Raw genomic sequence first — 21629 nt, 5'->3', positions numbered from 1 at the left:
CTGGAATGCCACTTTTACTTACCAATTACAAGGAGAAGGGTTGCTATTTCTCTATTAAAACAAACATACAAGCATAAATCACTATGCCAGAGAACAAAAGAGTGTATTAATGTCAAAGAAGCACGTGGATTCAAAGAAACTCTTATCCGTAAAGCAGATGCTTCAGGTAAGCACAGCCAACTGCAGATACGTGTTTCCTTTCTTCTGTGTCTAGGATACTTTGAAGGGAAAAAATCGGAGAAGCAGTGATGTTGAGAATATCAAATATTTATTGGCATAGTTTGCAATATAAATAAAAGTGGAAGCTTGTCTTTTATCATCAGATGCAGTTTTGCATAATGAAAAAGCATTTTCTTTGAGTGAAACAGAACCAGATCAGACTGATAAGTCTGTCATTAGCTTTGTAGACTGAGAAGATAACTTCATTTTGCAGAGCCTCTGTTTCTTAATTTAGAAAAGAGAAATAATAAATCAGTAAGGTTACCACGAGCATTATATTAAGTTGCTTAGGTAAGAATCTTTCTGTAGTAAAATTCATAATAAATATCTATTTCCTATTCTTTTCCTGCTAGGAGCTTTCATGGTTGCCTTTTAGATGATCTCAAATCTGACAAGTAAATGTCTTCAGGATTTATTTTCATACAGGTTTTAAAGAGAAATTCCTAAATGTTGACTGATTAAAACGTGGTATCAGAATTTTTTTCTTTAAGATTTTTTAATTGATTTATTTTAGAGGTAGATTTATAGGAAAAGACAAAGACAAAATTCTTTCATCTGCTGGTTCACTCCCCAAATGGACGTAACAGCTAGAACTGGGCTGATCTGAAGCCAGGAGCCAGCAGCTTCTTCTGGGTCTCCCACATGAGTGCAGGGCCTACGCACTTGGGCCATCTTCTACTGCTTTCCCAGGCCATAGTAGAGAGCCGGCCCAGAAGAGGAGCAGTGGGGCCTTGAATGAGCGTCCATATGGGATGCTGGCTCTGCAGTCAGAGGCTTAGCTTTCTACACCATAGCACTGGCCTCCCAGAATTTTTTTTTAAAGTTGCCATCTATTTTCATGGATTTGCTGATTTTTTTTACCGATAATAGCAATACTATTTGTTCTCACCACGCAGAATGGATATACATATATTCCCCAGTCAATACAGAGCACATATACAATAGATAAAGAATATAATGCTAAAAGAAATTCTAAGATAACTCCAATCCTTTACAAATAGATATATCTATGATCCATAAAGTTTGCCAAAGGTGCAGATCCCCTAACTCTCACTTATATTCGCATTGCTTCTGTTTGCTTCCCTACCCTTCACAAATATTTCATGCCATGTTAAATACTAGGGATACAAACAGAAAGGACAACATTCCTTAGAGAGCTAATAGACCTGTGAAGAGGAAAGGAGACAAATAAATCAAAAATTATACCACCATCAGGTAAGTGAGTACCACACCACTATGAATTATCCATCTTTCTCCCTAGCATCAGGACCTGATATCTAGTTTCTTTCACATAGAGGCTCTACTGTGTTTTTCTCTGGGTCCAGAACTTTCTAAATGATATCCTGTTCACCTCCCTGATGCCATTTATTCAGTAAATCTATCAGTCAGAAAAATGTGCATTTCCTCTCATTGGCATTCATGTAGAAAGCCCATATGCTGCATTAAGAACCGCAAGGTTTGAAGATGCAGGGAAGCTTGTATAAGGAAAGTTTGGGCATGCAGGATTTAAAAATCAATATCGAAATTGCCATCACTCTCAAAATAATGAAAAGTAGAATAACCCATGGAGAGAAGAGATAAAAGGACATGAAAGCAAGGGAAGAAAAATTTAATTAGCTATTTTATAAGAGAGAAATGCATTTTGAATAAAATCGCAACGTTGGATGAAGATTACAGATAAAAGATAATAGATTTAATTTTGACTTACACTAGAAACATATTTAGTTTATTCAGTTTTTATCAATTTTGATTTTCATTTACTAATTAAGTATAGTCTTGCTGTTCACCTGGACTTGAGGTTTACACAGAAGTCAGTTATCAAAGCCAGTCACCCGGCTGGCGCCACAGCTCACTAGGCTAATCTTCTGCCTTGCGGCGCCGGCACACCGGGTTCTAGTCCCGGTCGGGGCGCCGGATTCTGTCCTGGTTGCCCCTCTTCCAGGCCAGCTCTCTGCTGTGGCCAGGGAGTACAGTGGAGGATGGCCCAAGTACTTGGGCCCTGCACCCCATGGGAGACCAGGAGAAGTACCTGGCTCCTTGCTTCGGATCAGTGCAGTGTGGCGGCCGCAGCGCGCCAGCCATGGCGGCCACTGGAGGGTGAACCAACGGCAAAAGGAAGACCTTTCTCTCTGTCTCTCTATCTCACTGTCCACTCTGCCTCTGCCTGTCAAAAAAAAAAAAAAAAAATGCCAGTCACCCTAACTATTTCATTGGGCAGGTTTGCATGTTTAAAAGAATGTGTCTAAAATCAGTGTACAAGGAGAATCATGAAGCTGTTTGTGGGCAACAACTGTAACAAGGGTTCTTAGATCCGTGGCATCTCTTAGACTATTGTCTCTTACAGAGACGTTGTCCAAATAGACTTGGCAGTGTCCTTTGAGCAATGCTTACGTGGAAGCCATAGCAGTAGTTATCATAACACTGAAAGTGATGAATAAGGCAGTCACCCATTCTCACAATGGTATGATAATATGCCTCTCTTTTTTATTGCCTGTTTCCAGAAGTCCTAAATTAAGGATGCCCCAGAACAGTTCTAGGGTATAATGTGATGAGGCCATACACTTTGTCTTAGCAGCCATTGTGCCCCTCTACCTGGCCCACAGCTGCAAAGTCATCTTCAGAGACAGGAGGAAATCAGCTTTTTTTTGTACCTAGCTCTTAGCAGGAATATGTGGATGTGTAATTTTGTGTCACGTATTGAGAACTAGAAAGGGCCCAAGTCTTACTTACTTTGAGTCTTTAAGGAAAGGTATGTTTACCCATTGAAATATTGTGACAAGTAACTATTGGTTTGTAGATTTTTAAAAATCCCTTTAGAGTGCATTGCAGTTTAAAAGGTCAATTTTCATAGACCCTTTGGTAAATGTAATTTATCTAATTTCTTATGAGAACATTATTTTAATTCTATACTAACTCTTCAGGTTTGGGTAAATGTTCTATATGTATGCTTTTAGTATTCTGTCTGATTTTTCTTTTTAGAGTGTATAATCATTTTAAATAATGAAGTTTTTTTTTAAGATTTATTTTATTTATTTGAAAGGCAGAGTTACAGAGAGAAGAGGGGAAGAGAGAGAGAGAGAGAGAGAGGTGGAGAGAGAGTGAGAGAATGAGAACCTTAGAACTTCGCATTCACTGTTTGACTTCCCAAATGACTGCAATGGCCAGGGCTGAGCAAGACAGAAGCCAGGATCCAGGAGCAGCTTCTGGTTGGCAGGGCCCAGGCATTTTAGCCATGTTCTGCTGTTTGCCTAGGAATATTAGCGAGGAACTGGATTGGAAGCGGCACAGCCAGGACTGGAAATGCTTCCCATGTGGGTTGCTGACATTGCAGGTGGCCCCTTAACCCATTACACCACAATGCTGCCCCAGAAATGAGGTATGTAAAGTATTTGCTGTCTACTCATCAGATCATATACTCCACTCCACAAGGGTGCTGTCAATGTCTCCCTTACTGACTTTGTATCCTCAGTCTTTTTGGTACATACCTGGCACATAGTAGGCATGGTACAAATTGTAGAATGAATGAAAGGATGAATGGAGGAATAGATGTTTACTATGAGTAAGGTAAAGGACTAGATAGTGAGCTTGACTATTGAGGTAAAGGAAATACATATGATCTGCCTTCACAAAGGTTACAATCTGCCTTAGAGAATGAAAGATGTACCTAAATAACTAAAATGGACAGCATAAATATTGTGGGATAACCTACAGATATGAATAAAACAAGATAGAAGGAGAACACATTAATTATTTATTATACTTTTAAATACACATTCTAAGTTTTTAACAACTAATTTACATATTCAATTTTTCAGCATAATAAAGTAGAGAAATGTTAGTTTATTATTTAGGTATAATCCTTCTGTAATGTTTACTCTGTTCAAAACTGATATACAGGGGTTGTCATAGTGGCATTAACAGTAAAGCTGCCACCTTCAGTGCCAGCTTCCCAGATGGGCACTGGTTCCATTTCCAGCTGCTCCACTTCCCATCCAGCTCCCTGCTAACATGCCTGGGAAGACAGTGGAGGACGGCCCAAGTACTTGGGCCCCTGCACTCACATGGGAGACCCAGAGGAAACCCCTGGCTTCTTCCTGGCCCTCCTAGCTGGTCCAGCCATTTGAGGGGTGAACTGGTAGATAGAAGGTATCTCTCTCTCTCTCTCTCTCTCTCTCTCTGTCTCTCCCTCTCTCTCTCTGTAACTTTGCCTTTCAAATAAATAAATATTTACAAAAACCTGTTATGTAAGCTATACTGTTAAGTAGAATTCTGTTAACCGGTAAATTAATGTCAGAAATGAATATTGCAGTACAACCAAGGAACAGTATAGTTACTATATCCAACCCCAAGACACAGCAAGATCTTCAAGTGTCTTCCTATCCTTTAAGAAAAACATGAATTGCGTTCAGAAAGTAGAAATTGGTTCCTGTGCCATCCTTGTACTCTTGTGCAAAGGTTGGTGAGCTCTGGAAATGAATGGATCTGCTTTGAAATATAATTCTACTCAAGGGATCTTCAGGAAGTCTCTAATCTCTTTTAGCTTTACTTTCTTCATCTAAAGAGGAAAAGAAATTACCTTGTAGGATTGCCATAGGATAAGATTTTTAAAAATTATTTATTTGAAAGATTAAGAGAGGTAGAGAGATCAAGCTCCCCAAATGCCTGCTTGGCCAGGGACCCACCACTTGAGCCATCCATTGCTGCCTCCTGGGTGTGTATTAACAGGTACCTGAAATCAAAACCAGAGCTAAACTGGAGCTCCCTGTATAGGATTCACTTGTTCCAGGTGGTGCCTTCACCACGAGGCCAAACCTGGATAAGATATAAGACATGTAACAGTGTTCAGAACAAAATAGGTGCTCAAAACTATTACTTTTATGGTATTGATTCTGATTATTTTCAAACACCCACTATTTGCAAAGAGCCGCTAATTGATCACTGTGGAGGAATACTGTGAAATTGAATCTGGCTCCCTGCTTCTTAGAAAAGCTTTCAGCTTGCTTTAACTGGAGTTTTAGAGCAATCTGCAGGGAAGGAAATGAGAGCAATAACAAAGTTGACATGAATATCAAAGCAGCTTAATATAATGCAAAGTGTGTAATTGGAATACTTGGGGATAATCAAGGAGGATTCCATAAAGGTGTTTGTTGTTTAGGATCATTCAAGAGACAAAGGAAGCCATCCATGTTAGCCATGTTAGCTGACTAACAGTTCAAGAGGGACCAGTCTAGGTCAGTCAGATTAGAATGAACAGCTGAGTGTAGAGTTAACGGTCTCTCCAAATGTCCTGTATATGTTCCAGTGGTTTGTAATGTGAATTTTCCTTCTCTTCCTTATCCCAAATGTCTTCCTCCTTCAGTAGCCTCCTTGTCTCTTAAGAATGTGACCATAAGAGGGGTCTTCAAAAGTTCATGGTAAATGAATACTCTGAAAAATCTAGGCATAGTTTTCAAAACTTTTTGTGCCAAAACAACATCTTTTACTCTCATCTTCCCATGAACGTTTTAAAGTACCCTGATATTCTTCAGCCTCCAGCGTTATCTTTCTTTTGCACTTCACTCTCCTTTCTTTGTCTTCACATAGCTAGTTTTTATTCAGCTTTGTTCTTTGCATCCTTTATAAAAGGCAACTTCATGAAGTTTGCAGAAAGTGGACTTAGAAGATGAGTTTATTTTGATGCAGAAAAATTTTAAATCTATACATCATTGTTTCCCAGAACATACTTTCCATGATCCTTTTGAAGACCCCATCTATATTCTCGGGTTTGCAATTCCATTCTTGTGGAGAGGCCATCAAGCTCTTACCAGCATCATTACAGCAACTTGGAGTGTCTCATACCTACCACTCACAACCTCAAATGGTACCGAAAGTGTATATGTATTCACAGCAACTCCCTGTTTAAACAAACTTTGAAGATTTCATAAGGCATGCTCTGGGGGAGGGGAGATGTGACATGTTTCTTTTTGCATATCAAAGAGCTCCAAAGATCGGCTCTAATTCATCTTTCCCTTCTTATTTCCCACCGCAATATGCCTCTCATCATTCCTTTTTATTTGGTGTCCTTGTATCCTCAGCTCTGGCTTTACCACCTCATTCCACACACATGCTGGGCATCTTCTGTTTCAGTGCATTGGGTCACTGTGTGGGTGTTTTGCACCTGGGTTTAATACGCAGCTGCAGCTGCTGACTCTACCTTCCTCCCTGTGTAGACCGTGGGAAGCAGTGATCATGGCTCAAGCAGTCATCATGCCACCCAGGTAGGAGAACTGAGTTCTCAGCTCCAAGTTTAGGGTATTTGTGTAGTGACTAAGTAGATTGAGACTGTGCTCTCATTCTCAAATAAATAAATAATTGTATTTTTTTAAGTTTTGATTTTTCCACCACTGTCTAAAAACTATTTGGCCATTATGTGCTTGGAGCCTAAGAATATTGAAGCTGAGCTGGAAGGTGTTGGTCTTTGAGCAAGAAAACCCCATCGTAAGTGTTAAGAAGCAGCTTGAGGGAGCATCAGTCTTCAGAAGCAAGAGATGATGATGATATCACAAACCTCATGGTGGGAGACAGGATCCCCAGTACCTGAGTGACTTTGCAGAGTGATGGCAGACCTGCTGGCTTCATTGATGTGCTCAAAGAAAGGGGGTAAGAGAATTATCTGCACTGGGGAGCTGGCATCATCTTTGATAACTCACCAGTGACTCAGCTTTATTCACCGTCATGAGAATTTTCCCAGGATACTGGAGAGGTTCTGGGTCTTGTAGCCAAAACCAGGTGCCATCTGTTCCTCTCCAGTGGTGCTCTCTGACTCAAGGCCACAGCGCAGGAAATCTGGATGAAATTTTACAGACAAGAATAATAAAAGCACCAAACGGAAAGCCACAGCATCCAAGTTCTCTGTCCAAAGCCTGTCTTGGCTTCTAGAATCTAGGAAAAGGAAACAAGACCCATAACTCACTTTTATTATCTCAGTCCACCCTTGAATATTTGAAAACACCTGCTCTTTTCTATGGGGCGGGGGGAAGGGGATAATTGTGTTGAGTAAGTAAGTAAATCACCAAGAAACTTCTTAGTAAAACATGGTCAGTTCCTGAGCTTTGAGTTGGACATGAGCAAGTTGTAAAACGGTCTTTTGCTCCAAACCTATTTAAATTAGCAGTAAAATGTAATGACATTTTGATTATGATAAACCAAAGAAAAATTAAGTTTGGAGAGAATCTTAGTATTCTAGTACTTAATATAGTACAACAAATCTGTAGCTTATCACCTATGAATTGTAAATAGTAAATACAGTTTAGACTAAGTGAAGCAAAGAACTGAAGTATTGTGTGCCTGAGAGATTTGGTATGCAATCTGCTAAGTCACTATTCCATTATTACGGCCCAGGATGGGGAGTGTAGATGTGTGGGATGTGAAGTCAGCATTTCTCTTTCCATTGGCACAAGGCATAGAACAATTTTTTAAAAAACTTTTATTTAATGAATATAAATTTCCAAAGTACAGCTTATGGATTACAATGGCTTCCCTCCCATACCGTCCCTCCCACCCGCAACCCTCCCCTTTCTCACTCCCTCTCCCCTTCCATTCACATCAAGATTCATTTTCGATTCTCTTAATATACAGAAGATCAGTTTAGTATACATTAAGTAAAGATTTCAACAGTTTGCTCCCACACAGAAACATAAAGTGAAAAATAATAGATGATTTTTTAAATGATGATGAAATCAGATCAGACCTATTGTCATGTTTAATCCCAGTGAGAGTCAAGTTGGGAACTGATAATTTCTTTCTTTCTTTCTTTCTTTCTTTCTTTCTTTCTTTCTTTCTTTCTTTCTTTCTTTTTTTTTTTTTTACAGAAGATCAGTTTAGTATACATTAAGTAAAGATTTCAACAGTTTGCACCCCCATAGAAACACAAAGTGAAATATACTATTTGAGTACTCGTTATAGCATTAAATCTCAATGTACAGCATACTAAGGACAAAGATCCTACATGAGGAGTAAGTGCACAGTGACTCCTGTTGTTGACTTAACAAATTGACACTCTTGTTTATGGCATCAGTAATCACCCTAGGCTCTTGTCATGAGCTGCAAAGGCTATGGAAGCGCCCTGAGTTCACCGACTCTGATCATATTTAGACAAGGCCATGGTCAAAGTGGAAGTTCTCTCCTCCCTTCAGAGAAAGGTACCTCCTTCTTTGATGACCCATTCTTTCCACTGGGATCTCACTCGTGGAGATCTTTCATTTAGGTTCCCCCCCCCCCCGAGTTTCTTGTCTTTTCATGCCTGAAATACTCTCATGGGCATTTCAGCTGGATCCGCATGCCTTAAGGGCTGATTATGAGGCCAGAGTGCTGTTTAGGACATTTGCCATTCTATGGGTCTGCTGTGTATCTTACTTCCCATGTTGGATCATTCTCTCCCTTTTTAATTCTATCAGCTAGTATTTGCAGACACTATTCTTGTTTATGTGGTCCCTTTGGTTCTTAGTCCTATCATTACGATCAATTGTGAACAGAACTTGATCACTGGGACTAGTGAGATGGCATTGGTACATGCCACCTCGATGGGATTGAATTCTAATCCCCTGGTATGTTTCTAACTCTACCGTTTGAGGTAAGTCAGCTTGAGCATGTCCCGAATTGCACATCTCTTCCCTCTCTTATTCCCACTCTTACATTTAACAGTGATCACTTTTCAGTTAAGTTTCAGCACTTAAGAAAAATTGTATTGATTACAGTATTCAAGCAAAAGTATTAAGTAGAACAAACAAAAAAAATACTAAGAGGGATAACATATTAAGCTGCTCATCAACAGTCAGGGTGAGGGCTGATCAAGTCATCATTTCTCCTAGTGTTCATTTCACTTTAACAGGTTTCCTTTTTGGTGCTCAGTTAGTTGTCACCTATCAAGGATTTAACCATTTTAGTATTTTTGTTGTTGTTGTTCTAGTACCATTGGTTGAACTCTGTAATTAACACACAATTATTCTTAGGCATAGAACAATTAATGATACTTTTCAATTGTTAGTGCTCTTCTTGGGGATAATCAAAACCAACCACTTGTACCCTGACTATTCCAATGAGGGTTTTCATAGTAACAACCAAATTTAGATTTCTGCAGGACCATCAGGCTCTTTCTAACCACTGACCATTTCACTGAACATAATTCAAGAGCAGATATATCAAACATATTAAAATATATAGTCATTTTCACTACTGAATATAGAGAAATTCCTTGTGGAAATTGAGACCAAAGGCGCTTATTGGCACAGAGCATCAATATATGATGCTGAAAAGTGTATCACAACTTAGAATTTTTAACAAATAAAAAGCAATGTCAGTGTAGGCATTTGGTACAGTGATTGAGTTACCTCTTAGAACACCTGCATCCCATATCTGAGTTTTTGGTTCAAGTCCTGGCTCCTCTGTTTCCAATCCAGGTTCCTGCTAATGTGCACCCTGGGAGGCAGCACATGGCAACTGAAGAACTTGGGCCCCTACCACTTGTTCTAGAGTCCCTACCTTCTATGTGAGAAACATGGATGGATTTCTGGACTCCTGGATTTGAAATACTCCAGCCTTGGCTGTAGCAGGCATGTGGGAAGCAAACCAACAGATGGAAGATCTCTCTTACTCTCACTCTAGTTCTAGCTCTGCCTTTCAAATAAAATGAAAAGACATCAAATTTACAAAATGAAAGTATTATAATAGCAATGCTACATGGTTCTACTTTGCCCTTCATAAACACATTACAAAGTAGTGTATCAAGTGGTACATCCATTTTTACAGCTGAAAACAACAACTGAGGCCAAGAGAAACTTAGAAATCTGTCAGTAAGCATACAGCAATAGAGTAGAAATAGAACTAGGAAGTCTGACATTTTAAAATTTAATGATAAATTATTTTAAGGTATTCAGTGCCATTGAATGTCTGTTTACAAATCTCAAAGTGAATGCCCTTTTAGAAATGCTGGCACATGTCATGGCTGGATCAAAATGAACATAATACCAGTTCAAGATAAAGAATAAGACACTAAGATTTAGAAGTGCTCTTCAGTCAAAAATATACTCAAGAAAAAGATACTGCCTAATCGACTACATTTTCTCTTGGAGGGCTGTATCAGAATTAATAACCAATTTCTAACACTTTAATGGCATAGTGATATCATCAATAAAACTAAATTTGTGTCATGTTTCCATGTAGTAATTATCTCAGGACTACATGGTACCTTACAGTTTCGCCCCTAATTCTTTGAGCTTTCCTCATAACCACTGTGCCATATTTTGAAGTCATAAAAGACTAGCATATATCATAGAAAATCATTCTCTACTCACACTTTCTTTAAAAGCTCCCAGCTAACTCATTGCAATACATGAGAGAATCATCTTTTTGTTGAATAGAGGTATATAAAATGTTAGGTAAGACCAATATTAACTTCTCGAAGTACTATATTAGCCATGTTTTACCTTCACTTTGTGAAAATGTTATTTAGACACAGCCAAGTAGTAGAATATAGCTTTAAAATTTGTCTTGGTGGTTGCTAAGCTCGAGGACTATAAAGACTGCAATCTACACAGATTTTAAAAGAATATAGGAAATTTAAATTCACCACAGTCTTAAGTTCTGATAATAAGTACCTTGGTTTTAACATAAACAATCAAGGAAGTAAAAAAGATCATCTTAAAATAATGTTCTTTTTTTGCCACTATCGCAAATATTTAATTCTCCTACTTCCTAAGGGGAGGTGCGCATTGTATCCACAGGTGGCTGGGAGTGGACTGAGCGTTTATGTATGTTAAGTAATGACTTGGGGTGAGTGAGGAAGGGCAGCTGTCAAGGGAACAGATCAATCGGCCGATTGAAATGTCATTTCTCCACTTGCTGTAGGATGTTGTCATGTCTCTTTGCCGTCTCTCTCTTTTTTTTAATCCTCTTTTATTTTGATTTAGATATAAAAGCTGAGACATAATTTAAACTGACAGCAGAATCAAACAGTGTGACCTTGCCAGGATTGTTTCGGGCCTTCAACACAATCCACTGGGGGTGAAGCGCAAGCAGAGGGAGGGTGAGTGGGAGTGAATGAGAAAGGAGCGCGCCGGCCTCTCCAGATGGCCATGCCACTCACTGGTTCCTGGAGGACTGGTCTCAGGCCTGGGTGTTTCCAAAGCTGTCTGACAGGGCAGTGAGAGCTGGAATGAAAGGAGAAGGGAAGAGAAAATACAGCATGATCAAATGACACAGCGGTGATGATAATAGAAGAGCTGGTAGGGGGCAGTGTCGGAAGTGGAATGACTGGTGTTTAGTGTTGCAGAGTTTAGTCTTGCTCAGGTAGAGAGAAATAGCCAGCATCTACTTTGCTAACAGGGTAACTAGAGGAGCACCACCTTGCCAGAGGACAAATTCAGAATGGCTGGCTGGCAGGAGGGCGTTTAAGGCCTTCACTCACAACAGGTCATCAAAAGATTTCTGAGCAATAACTGCCACTTTTATATCCAGGGGCAGCCTAATAAGCATGTTTGAGATGACAACAGACAGTATAAAATTGCATCTGATATATAAAAATATCTTGGAATGGTGTGCTAATTATCACTGCTGATAGACTTTTCCACCGTCCAGCATGCCCATGTCTACCTGAAGGATGTGTCTCTGTCTGCAGGGAGCATTTTGTTGGGCAGTCAGATCAGCAGGTGGTAGAGCAGGTGGATGACTGGGCAAGCCTGGATGGAGCACCCTGTCCACAGCAGAGAGTACCTTTCTGGGCACAGTGTTTGTTTGCCTTAAGTGATGGTAGAAAACTCCGATAAAATTGCCAGAGAGACTTTTGAAAGCAGAAGAATGAGAAAATTAGGACAGTATTCTGACTATGGGGAAATGCTTCTAAGAAAAAACAGCAGTGGGGAAGACAAGGTACATGTACAGATGGGTTAGGAAGAAGTCTAAGGCTGGACAGATTTGTTATTGGACATGAGAGCAGTAATGCTATTAATAATAACTATAACAGAAACCACATCAACAGCTGTCAGTTAACGAGCACTTGCTTTGTACCTGGGTTGGTTTTAAATGCTTGTTGTGGCCTCCCCGCAGTGTAATGAGATCAGTGCTTAGAACGTTTCAGTCCATTTGTAAACCCACGCAGGTTGATTCCAGAATTTTCTCATTTTAGCATAAGGGGTACCAGGTGCTATCAACTTGTCTGTACCTTCCATGATCCTTGATTTTGGCCTTGGGGTTTGAAGGTGACAAGGAAATACAGAAATAATTTGTGTACATAATGAAAGTTAAAATTTAACTACTTAAGACACAATAACACATGAAACTAAATTTTCTGTAGAATGAGGTAAGATGTAAATAAATAACCTCTATACTTCCATGAAATAATTGAAAATAATGAAATACTGACCTAAATGATGCTTGATAGAGACAATAACTTAACTGGATGATGAGAGTTGGGAATGGGGTCTGTTGGAGGCATGAGGAGCTGTCAAGTAGGTTAATATGAGGAAGCAGGAAAGACTTGAGATTGGAGCAAACCTCTTTTTTTTTTATTTGACAGGTAGAGTTCCAGACAGAGAGAGAGAGAGAGAGAGAGAGAGAGAGAGAAAGGTGTTCCTTCCCTTTGTTCACTCCCCAAATGGCCGCTACGGCCGGCGCTGAGCTGATCCGAAGCCAGGAGCCAGGCACTTATCCTGGTATCCCATGTGGGTGCAGGAGCCCAAGCACTTGGGCCATCCTCCACTGCCCTCCCGGGCGCCACAGCAGAGAGCTGGACTGGAAGAGGAGCAACCGGGACTAGAACCCAGCACCCATATGGGATGCCAGCACCGCAGGCGGAGGATTAACCAAGTGAGCCATGGCACCAGCCCCGGGAGCAAACCTCTTGATTTCTGAGCACCAGGGCCAGGGTCCCACTGGATACAAGCAGAATGTCAGGAGGCATCAACTGATGCTTGTGTTGGCTCTGCCGACGGAATAGAATATTTTAAGAGTGGAACATGCGATCTGGTCTACCTTTGATAAAGGAAAACCATCTCTACGTAGTCAGCATAACTTCTATGAGGTGCAGCCTTAATATCGGAAAGCTCAGCTTTCTCAATGAGTTACAGATGCCAACAGAGCATGTGCCCCACACCACAGAAATAAATCAGCCCTGCCTTTGTCGCAGTCAGCTCGCATGCCCGAGATATAATATATGGGTTTCCCCTACTCATAGCTCCTGAGGTGGAAGTGGGAGGAGGCGCAGGGTTGAAAGGTACTAGTTTCAGGCTTGTAAATACACCTTTCAGTTGAACAGAAGTATCGTGTTTACAATTCACTCCTCCCCTGCTCTGCCAGCTGAGCCTCATCCTTCAGCTAACTGGAATTACCACATCATTTCACTCCACCAGGTTTCCTTGACTTGGCAGTTTTCTGATTGCCTGCTGGTCACAGACCATACTCCGTCTTTTGCTGATACAGGCACCTGAGAAGTGAAGGAAGTGGAAATGCACAGAGCAGTTCTGGGGACCTTGGCACAGAGCTGTCCCTGAGCTAGGATTTGTGCTGTTGCTACATAGAGACTCGGAAGTTCCTTCTTGCCATTTCTTTGCTGCCTTATTTTTTCTTCCCTGCTATCACTTTCCTTTTTCCTCTCTCTTTGCTCACCTCTGTCAGGCAATCTTTGTGTACCTTTGTGAGCAGAAATTGTCCACAGGTGGTCTGGGCACCACAGGGAAGATGCAGTGGGATTCCATGATTCCTGTTCAAGAAAAATAAAACTGCATTTCTGTAACCACCTGTGTCTGGAGCATGGGGCACTTAGCACATGACACTTCCTATGCAGCTCCTGAAACCCTCCATTGTCACCGTGGACTTCCAAAGCCCTAGGTGGGAGAGACCTTGCTATTGACAGAGGTTCTTTATGTAGTCTGGTTAGTGATATTGGAAAGTAAACAGGAAGTGCTCAAAGTGTCTTCAGAATGTTCATGGAAAATGCATATTATAATGAAATTTTGCATGGCTTTCAAAAAGCTTTTCATAAAAAATTAAGCATATCTTTTAATTCCATCGTCCATAAACATTTTTAAGTTGTATGTATAAGTCAGTAGTGAAGGCCACTTTAAGTTCAGTTACCCTTGCTGCCTAAATCCAGCATCTCCACTGTTTCCCTTGAAATGACTAGTGGTTGCCCACTGCAGAGCAGTAGCCAACATTAAAGATACTGCTTGAAGATTTTGTTTTAGAGCAATTTCAGATTTATTAAAAATGCAAAGTTGACACATATACTTTTCCATTTTGTTGTATTAGCATGTTGTATTAGTATAGTATTGGTCACAATTAAGGAATTAATGTTGATACATTTGTATTAATTAAGCACACATATCATTCAGTTTGTCTTTTTACCTAATGTCCTTCTTATTCCTGGGGTCCCACTAGGATACTGCATTATATTTAATCTTGTCTCCTCAAACTCCTCTAGACTATTAGAATTTCTCAGGCTTCCCTGTTTGTGATGACCTTGACAACTTTGAGGAGTGCCAATCAGGTATATTGTAAAATGTCCCACAACTGGGTTTTGTTATTTTTCTCATAGATTGGGGTTATGGATTTTGGAAAAGAAAACCACAGAGGTAGTTTCATGTCCATCACATCATGTCAAAGGTGCAAACTGTCATTATAAATTATTGTTCTTGCTGTTGACCTTGATCACTTGACTGAGAAAGTGTTTATCAGGTCTCTCCATGCTGAAGGTGTGGATTTTCCCTCTTTCCATACTGCACTCTTTGAGAAGTTACTACATTCAGCCTACACTTAAGAAGTAGAAAAAAAAAAAAGTGGGGGGTTGTGCTCCATCTTCTAGAGGAAGGATTTCTCCATAATTTATTTGCAGTTTTTATGAGTATTAAATTGACCTGTCCTCTTTTATTTATTTAATAATTTTTATAGCAGTATGGACTTGTGACTATTGATTGTGTAGTTTGGCTTTTACCCAATACTACTTTACTGTGTTCCTTAGATTGTGCATCTTTGGCTATTAGGACCTCTTTTGGTTATCTGGTGTGTCCCTTTGACATATCCTCATCATAGTAGGATTTTGGTTTGTTTGTGAGCATTCCCTTCCTTTCTGGCACTACAATTTGTTCCTGACCCATCTTGACTATGTCTTCCCTATCCCAAGAATATGCCATTTATTGAAGGAACTCCGAGTCCCATGACTAGAGAAGACTCTTAGAAATATGGATGCTAGGTGGACAGAAAAGTTCTGGGACACTCTGACATTTTGTTTGAAGGTCAATGAGATGATGAATATAAGTTTTATAAAACTTGACAAGAATTAGTATTTTCTATAGTAGGATGAAAATGGGTTGTTATAGCCCAAAGGTTACAAAGCAGCAAATGCACAGTGAATGGGTTGAAAGATCTCATGAACACCAGAAGAACTAATGTTAATAGTGTATAGTAAGGTTTGTTGCTGAATATTTTAGAGAAAAAAATGAATCGTTATGTGAGGTGCTGTATATGCTAATTTGTTCTATATCATTTTAAAAATAACTGTTATAGCATCATGTTGTACACCTTAAATACATGCAGTAAAATTTATTTTTGATGGAGTGGTGAAGTTAATGAATTGTCCAAGTTTGTATAAACCTTGAGCATAATAGTTACAATATGAACTTTAGTTATCCAACTCTAATGGTGTTCTCTTAACTATTCACTCCTTTGGAAAAAAATTTTAAATATTTTCATTTCATTTGAAAGGCATAGAGAGGGAAAGAAAGAGAGAGAGAGAGAAGGGTTCATTTCCCAAATGGCTGTAACATATAGGGCTGGGCCAGATAAAAGCCAGGAGCCCGGAACTCCATCTAGGTCTCACCCAAGGATGTTAGGGACCAAAGTACTTTAGCCATCAGCTGCTTCCTCCCGGGAAGTACATTACCAGGGAGAAAGATTGGAAGCAGAGGAGCTGGGACTCAAATCAGGCACTCTGATATGGGATGTGGGCATCCCAAGTGGTGACTTAAGCTTCTGCGCCGCCCTTCTCAACCACTTGTTTTATATTAAAAACTGGTGACACCAGAAACAAGATGAAGCATAAAAGATGGATTTACTAGATTCAAAGGAGTATGGTTTGAAATACCATCTTGTGTGTGTGTGTGTTTGTGTGTGTGTGTGTGTCTATATTTTAAGGTACTTGTATCTGTACAGGAAACTTTAGCATATTCCCGGACATGTGGTAAGCATTTCATTAATTTACACGTTTGCTCTATCATTGCCATCTTCATTATGTGCTTCCGTGAGGTTCTGTTTCCCTTCCCCATTCTTCAAACTACTGTTGTGGGCATCCTGAATTATCCCTATCTTGGTCCTAACAGAATTCATAATGAGGGCAAGTGTTGTGCTGCAACAGGTGAAGTCACCACCCATGACACTAGCTTCCCATATGGGTGCCGGTTCATGTCCAGGCCACTCCACTTCTGATCTGAATCTCTGCTAGTTGCCTGGGAAAACCAATGTAAGATATTCCAATTATCTGGGCCCCTGATACCCATGTGGGAAACCTGGATGAAATTCCTGTCTTTGATGTTGACCAGTCCAGGCTGTTGTGGCCACCTAGAGAGTGAACCAGCAAATGGAAGATCTGTCTCTACCTCTCTCTCTAATTCTAACTTTCAAATAAATCTTTTTTAAAAAAATATTTTTATTTATTTATTTGACAGATAGAGTTAGACAGTGAGAGAGAGAGAGAGAGAGAAAGGTCTTCCTTCCGTTGGTTCAACCCCCCAAATGGCCGCTACGGCTAGAGCTGTGCCTATCCGAAAACAGGAGCCAGGCGCTTCTTCCTGGTCTCCCATGCTGGCAGGAGCCCAAGCACTTGGGCCATCCTCCACTGCCCTCCCGGGCCACAGCAGAGAGCTGGACTGGAAGAGGAACAACCAGGACTAGAACCTGGCGCCCATATGGGATGCTGGCGCCGCAGACAGAGGATTAACCAAGTGAGCCACGGCACCGGCCCTCAAATAAATACATCTTTAAAATAAATAAAGGATTCATCAATGGGACTTCTAAACACAAACTTTAGTAGACAGGTGAGTTCCTTTTAATTCTGCAGTTCCCTTTTCCTTGCTGAGTTGTAGTTGAATGAAAGTATGGAAGATGCATAACAAAGGAATATAGGCTGGAAAGAACTAGGCTTACCATTGACTATAGTGACCAGATGTCTTGAATTAGTTTTCAACCTAGCCTTATCCCCATTTTCTGAGTTCATTCAAACTGCTTTCTGTAATCCTCAGTCTTCTTTTGAATGTGGGTATGAATGTGAGTGGTGATGGGGATACATGTATCCCACTTCCTCTCCTATAGGAAAACAAAACAACTATATGCTCTTTGAAAGAGTGCCTGCAAACTCTCATGGCAGTCACTGTGTGATAATGACTAGTAACCTTCATTAACTCTGGTGGTGTCATTCCCTAAATATTAATCCCCAGGTATGTACAACCATCATTTACAACTCTGTGAGAAGCATAAATCTCCTGTCACCTCTCCTTTAGCTCTGCAGCATGTTAAAAAGTCCTATTCACAGAGCACCTGCTTCAAGCAAGTAATTTGGATGAAATATGAGAAGAAAGGGAAAGAGAAGGCATTGTTTGCTAATGAATTAATATTATGATTTTTCTTTGATTTCAAGTGTCATGTTTAAGGCTTAAGCACTCACTATCTAGAGGAAGACGTGAGAGGATCTTGGAGATGTGGAGCAAACGTAAGGTCTGCCACCACACCTTGAGTATGTGTAATGCAGGAGAAATGATCACGAACCATTACACAAGCAGCTCAGTCCTGGCTGGCTGCTAAATTGCTTTCCTAGTAAATGGATGGCATTTTGGACCCAGTTTAAAACTGGCCAAATTGAGCATCCGGTAGTGGCAAAATAAATAAATAAATAAAACCTGGAGCAGTGAGAGATACAAAAGGAGTTGGGTTTAGGCTGGAAAGTGAACCCTGATTCACTGTCCTTCACCCCTTGTCACTCCTTACTCGAGCCAGTGCCAAGTTCTTGGCTGCCCATAAAACATCATATCTGCTCTCCTTGGATGAGGAGGACGTGTGCATCAATAGGATTTGTTTCCATAGAGCACCCAGTGAGAGGCTGCTGCTAGCCAATGCTGGTACTGTAAAGAGACAAAATGAAAGAAAAGGAAGGAAGGGGCAAAGAGGAAAAAGGACTGGAAAATCTGTACAATTGTTCCTGATTAATTTCTTAGTATACTAACAAGAAAGATGTGGGAGTGAATAGATAGGAAAATCTATCTGATGTCAGTCAAGTAGGCATTCTCTGTTTCCTCTGATACTTTGCTTCCTAGAATCATAGACATGTAAAAGCTGAAAATAACCAAGATGATTACCTAAAGCAATCTTTTTATGTAAATAGATGAAAAGTTGATTCCTGAGAAATGGAGCTCTTTTGTGAAATGATTACAAAGCTGGCATTTCAACCAAGCCTTTATGATTCCCACTGTAGTGTGTTGGGCTGTCCTACGTATAGTCTGCTGTGTCCTTTTTTGTCTCTGTCCTCTTATCCTGCAACCACCCCTAACCACATGCAGAGTCAGTCCTATGCTTGTGTCTGTTTCTGCTATATTTGCAACTTAACTTATGGATGGAAGCACGGAGCTTCCTTGCTTTCTGGCAGAGCTCTGCTTCACGTGCTGACGAACATTCCCTGGCCCTGGGCACCCGTCCAGCAGCAGGTGCCTTGCTCAGCAAATGGCTCTGTAGTTGCATCTCAAAGGAGGCAGATTGAGGTCCAACACTGATGCCCTGCTGCTCTGAGGTTGTGGTCTGCCACCAGGATTTCTCTCACCACGTGAAAGGAAGGGAACCTACTACTGCCAAGGTTAGCAACACTAGACAGGGGAGTTGGCCATAGAGAGCATTTGCAACAGCTTAGCAATGCTTAGCTTGATGGATGGGTAAGAAGATGAGATGAGACATTTGAGTTTGTTTACGTAGGATTGTTGTCGGTGAAACTGAGTGGGGTGACCTTCAGGTCATGACAAAATGGCTATGTGTTTTCTCATTGAGAGAGCACAACAAGATAAAGTTCAGAGGACCTGAATTTACATCACCAGAGGGCTCTTAACCAGACTATTCTTGTTTAATAATATGCATTTGCTTTTGTATATTGACCGTCAATATAGATGCACATAGAACATATGACACAGTTGTAGTTATAGATGAACAAATGGAAGGTAATGAAAGGGCTTAAAGTTTTTAGGAGGTCTAAGGCCTTAAAGTTAATAAAAGGTTATAGGCACAGAAAAGGAAAAGTAGGACACACTATGAGACAAATGACACAAAGAAAAGCACAATTTGTGCATAAATACAGCAAAAATTGTTTTCAAAGAGGATAAGTGTTTTGGTAGGGGTGCAACAAAAGAAAAGATTGTGAATAATGACACGTAGACTTAAAACGCCTGGGTCGATTTTGTCTTAGGTTGATGAGCCAATGAAAGTATTATTTATTAGGGGAGTGATATGATTTAAAAAGCATTTAGGAATAAGTACAGCATGCAAATGATGCAGTGGAAATACTAAATGTCAGAGACAATGGGTTCTAGTCAAAAAGTTTGTCAGTTATCCAACGGTACTAAATTATGGGACCTAAATGAGGGTGATGTCAGTCAGGAGAAGTAAAGGTGGGTAGACTGATGAATGGAAGCAATACCACCAGAAATAACACAATAGCTCTGTTGATAAATCGACATGCAGGGGCCAGGAGAAGGGGTTAATTATGATGCACAGTTAGATGTGAGAGTGATCTGACTACAACACAGTTCTCCCAGTTGTGTCAAAGGGGCACATTTTTCTTGGTATGATCAACTTCAGCTTTGATCTTAGCTGATTAGGAAAATGGTGTAACTGCAAATGTAAAGAGAAGCCAAAGAACAGACATATTTTATAGGACAAGGGAGATAATTTTACAGGACGAGCTCTGAGTGATAGCGTAATATGGACTAGAAAACTATGAGAAAGTCGGTGCCGGTGCCCAGGAAAAGCAGCCAGTCAGGAGCAGAAACAACACACTGAGAATGGAATGTACGCAGGGCAGGGAGCAGCAAGCCAGTGAGTGCGTCTGTTGCTTCCTCCCTCCAAGGGTAGGAAGGGGAAAAGCAGTTTTCAGAGATGAACAGTATCAGAAATAGAAAGAAAAGCAGGAATCCATCCTACTGGGGCTAAGACTGGGTAATTTATGAAGAAAAACTTATTTCTCACCATTTTGGAGACTGAGGTATGGAAAGGGCCCTCTGTGTCATCCAATGGCAGAAGAAGGTAGGGCAAAAGAACACCCTTGCAAGAGAGAGCAAGGAGGAGCTCAAGTCAATTTTATATCAAACCCACTCTTGAAATCATGAACCCACTGCCATGCTGATGGTAGTAATCCAGTAATGAAGGCAGGAACCCTCCTGACCTCGTCTCATCCTACAGGTCTGCCTCTTAAGCTTGTTGTGTTGGAGGTTCAAGTTTTCATCACAGGACTTTGGAAGACAGTTAAACTGCAGCACATGGGTCAAGGAGTTAATAGGTGTAAACACCTATGCAGTAATTATAGAGTAATGTTCAAGTGCACCAAGTTAATGACATCCATAGTGATGCATGTAAAACTTTGCTGTTTAGGAATGAGATGTGGGTTGCCCTCTTATTTGAAATCTTGCCCCTTGAATGCTTCACATTTTTATTTGCTTACAGGACTTACTATTGGATGCAATTTGACCAATTTGTGTTTTTTCTACATCCCAGGAAATAGATATAGTGAGTCTGGTGAGTCTCATAATTTAGTGGCCCAGTAAACTCACTTGTCTGTGTGGCCCAGGGAGGCTCGACACCTATGGTTTTGTGAGAAAGATTGTGCTTCTTGGCTATGTTTGTTCTTTCGAAACTCCCTTTGCTGTGTGCAGTCCACAAGGTTTCTCTTACTTTGTTCTCTGCAATGGGTCTTGTTGATCTCACTGCAAGATCTCCTTTACTTTTCCTTACATCTGCCACATTCTGTTCTGCTCACACACCTTCAACCAACATTTAGGAAACTGTGATGTTAACAAAATGCTTTAAATATTGACACGATCATTGTTATGTGTGCATGTACACTGTTTATGAAATTGTGTGTTTGTTTCTCTTGGCCTTCATGACAATCCCGGAGTTGGGTAGGACAAACATTGTTGCCCATTTCACAGAGGGGGTGAAGTCCTGATGAATGTAGTATAACAAATGCACACAGAAACCCAGATTCATATTTTCTGACTTGCGTCCCAGTTTTCATCTCATGACCACAGAGCGGTCCTCCGTTGTGGAAATCCTCCCTTACAGACAATCCCAGGCTGTGCTTTCATAATGCACTGGCTTTGTGATCTCTGGCTTCCAATTGACAAACAAAGAGGTTG

Source organism: Oryctolagus cuniculus, chromosome 4 (genome assembly GCF_964237555.1).
Source record: "Oryctolagus cuniculus chromosome 4, mOryCun1.1, whole genome shotgun sequence".
NCBI classification, from domain to species: domain Eukaryota; kingdom Metazoa; phylum Chordata; class Mammalia; order Lagomorpha; family Leporidae; genus Oryctolagus; species Oryctolagus cuniculus.
Note: the sequence above shows the minus strand (reverse complement) of the source record.